General features: G+C 42.9%; 1 pseudogene; it reads left to right on the plus strand.

Moving 5' to 3' along the window:
* Positions 1819–2929, plus strand: LOC110259395 (annotated as a pseudogene).

Consider the following 3430-nt stretch of genomic DNA (forward strand, 5'->3'; position numbering starts at 1 on the left):
TTGCATGCCATTCCAGCACTTTATTTCATGCCTATTTATGATACTAGGCATATAAATAAATAAATGACAATACTACATGGGAAACTCAGCAATGAACATATCTTCAAATAAAGAGAAAACCCAGAGGAAAGGGGTGTGATTACTTTTGGGTTGAGTTAACTCAAGGAAGACTTCCTGGAAGAGGTGATACCAAGGCTGTTTTATCAGATGATGCTAGAATCCTTGGGAAATAGTAGATAAGATGGAATAGCACAGGATATAAAAAGGCATGAAAGCCATGGAAACCCATAATATGCTTGGAAAAAAATAATTTACTTGGAGAGTAAATTTTTGTGGGAAGAATGGTGAAAAATGAGTATGTCATTTAGGTTACCATTCAGCAACAATAATAGAGAACCCAAATTAACCAAACAAACAGGAGTTCATTTTTCTCACATAAGTTTGGAAGTTTTGTTTTAGTAGATCAACTATGTCAAGGTCAGTATCTCTGCAAGTCTAATGCCTTTTTCCTCATGGTCACAGGATGGCTGCCATAAGGCTAGGCATCTTGTCTTTGTTAAAGTCGGGAAAATGAAGAAAGAGGGGAGGTAGGAGGCATTTGTGTATCTGATCCCTTGTCCCAAGAAGAACAAACTCCTTTTCAGGGAGTTCCCTATTGGCTTAGCAGTTAAGGACTCAGCATTGCCATTGCTGCGGCTATGGTTACTGCTGTGGTTCAGGTTTGATCCCTAGCCCAGGAACTTTCATATGCCTCAGGCACCGCCAAAAAAGAGATAGAAAAAAAGTTCCTTCACTGATTCTGCTTGCATCTGTCTCTGGCAAATACTGTGTCGCATGGCAGCCTATGACACATGGCAACTCAGAAGAGGTTGGGAAAGTGACAGTTTAGCTTTTCAGGTTCTACTGCAGAGCACTAGGGAGAAGAATAGTTAAGAATAAATATTCAATCAGGTAACAACAACACCTGGTATAAAGAACTCTGAAAGAGAAACTAAATCTATTTCATGAAGTTTGGGTTGTTTTTTCTTTTTTTTTTTTTTTTTAGGGCCACACTTGCAGCATATGGAGGTTCTCAGGCTAGGGGTCGAATTGGAGTTGTAGCCGCTGGCCTATGCCAGAGCCACAGCAATGAGGGATCCAAGCCACGTCTGTGACCCACACCACAGCTCACGGCAACACCAGATCCTTAACTCACTGAGGAAGGCCAGGGATCGAACCCACAACCTCATGGTTCTTAGTTGGATTCGTTAACCACTGAGCCACAACAGGAACTCCGGTGTTTTTTTTTTTCTTTCTTTCTTTCTTTTTACGGCTATTCTTGAGGCATATGGAAGTTCCTGGGCCAGGGGTCGAATTAGAGCTTTGGGCACAGCAATGCTAGACATGAGCTGCATCTGTGACCTACACAGCAACTTGCAGTAATGCTAGATCCTTAACCCACTGAACAATTCCAGGGATCAAACCTGCATCCTCACAGATATTATGTCAAGTTCTTAATCCGCTGAACCACAACAGGAACTCCATAGGGTTTTTTTCTTAATGACAGGTTCAGGAGCTTTAATTTTTCCTGTTCAAAATAGAGTCCAGTAAACAGTTTTGAGAAGTGTCTGTCGTGGCACAGTGGAAACGAATCCAACTAGGAACCATGAGGTTGTGGGTTCGATTCCTGGCCTCAATCAGTGGTTTCAGGATCCAGTGTTGCCGTGAGCTGTAGTGCAGGTCGCAGATGCAGCTCAGATGTGGCGTTGCTGTGGCTGTGGTATAGGCTGGCAGTTACAGCGCTGATTAGACCCCTAGCCTGGGAACCTCCATATGTTGTGGACGTGGCCCTACAAAAAAAAAGAAAAAAGGGAGAGACGTGTGATCAAACTTGTGAATTATTATAAACAGTTTCTTAATGCCTTGACAGCAGAGGCACATCAGTTCTTCCTTATAAAAGTGAAAGCAGTTTGAAAGGAATTTAATCTTAATAAACTGTTGTTCAAACTTTAGTCTGACTCTTGACATACAAAGTGTCAGTAATATCACATTTAAGTATGAAGGCCAACGCTCACCCACATGTGCCCAGATACACACAATATGCACACTCATCCAAGTTACATAGATAGATCATCAAATTAATTTTGTTCATCATAACGACTAGATCACCAGGCTCCACCACTCTTACTAAAGAATTAATTTGATCAGTTTCCAACTGGCCAAAGACCACAGGTTTCTGGAGGTAACTCCGTTTTATCTAGTTCCTTCGGAAGAAGACTTTGATTATTATACTCATTTGCAAATTAACTCTTTAAAATTAAGACTCAAAGCCTTCTCAATTCCCTGGTTCGAGATAGTAGAAACCAATCATTGTTATATTCTAATACTGGGTTTATAAATGAAGATGACTATCCTTAACTGTCTCATAGGGCTCTGAACGATCCAACATCATCCATCTGCTATCAGTGCCCTCCTGAGACTTGATCTCAGTGATTTGCCAGTATGCTGCCAAAATGGTGCACATGAATGTCCTGGCTGAGGCTCTCAAGAGCATCAGCAATGCCAAAAAGAGACGCAAATGCCAGGTTCTTACTAGGCTGTGCTCCAAAGTCATCATCAGGCTTCTAACTGTGATGATGAATCATGGTTACACTGGCAAATTTGAAATCCTGGATGATCATAGAGCTGGCGAAATTGTTGTGAACCTCATGGGCAGGCTAAATCAGTGTGGCATAATCACCCCAGGTTTGACGTGCAACTCAGAGATCTAGAAAAATGGCAGAATAACATGTTCCTGTCCCGTCAGTTTGGTTTCATCACACTGACAACCTCAGCTGGCATCATGGACCATGAAGAAGCAAGATGAAAACACATAGCTGGGAAAATGACGGATCTCACGTTGCTGTGGCTGTGGTGTAGGCTTCAGGTGCAGATCCTACTAGATCCCTAGCCCAGGAACTTACATATGCTGCAGGTGAGACAAGAAATGACAAAACACCTCCAAGCTCATTGGAAAGCAGAATGGGGGATTCTAAGCAAAGAGATGAGCATCAAAGGGAAGAGTGAGTCATTAATTGGGTTGAAAAGGCTAGAAAGTACCTAAGTGGTTGAGCAAAGACTGAGGTCATGAAAACTTCCTACTCAGCAACTACATCTATTGCATTTTTTTTTTTTTTTTGGTCTTTTTTCCATTTCTTGGGCCACTCCCACAGCATATGGAGATTCCCAGGCTAGGAGTCCAATTGGAGCTGTAGCCACCGGCCTACGCCAGAGCCACAGCAACGCGGGATCTGAGCTGCGTCTGCAACCCACACCACAGCTCATGGCAACTCGGGATCCTTAACCCACTGAGCAAGGGCAGGGACCGAACCCACAACCTCATGGTTCCTAGTTGGATTCGTTAACCACTGAGCCACGACGGGAACTCTTATACATCTATTGCATTTGGGTG

This window comes from Sus scrofa, chromosome 1 (genome assembly GCF_000003025.6).
Source record: "Sus scrofa isolate TJ Tabasco breed Duroc chromosome 1, Sscrofa11.1, whole genome shotgun sequence".
In the NCBI taxonomy this organism is placed as follows: Eukaryota; Metazoa; Chordata; class Mammalia; order Artiodactyla; family Suidae; genus Sus; species Sus scrofa.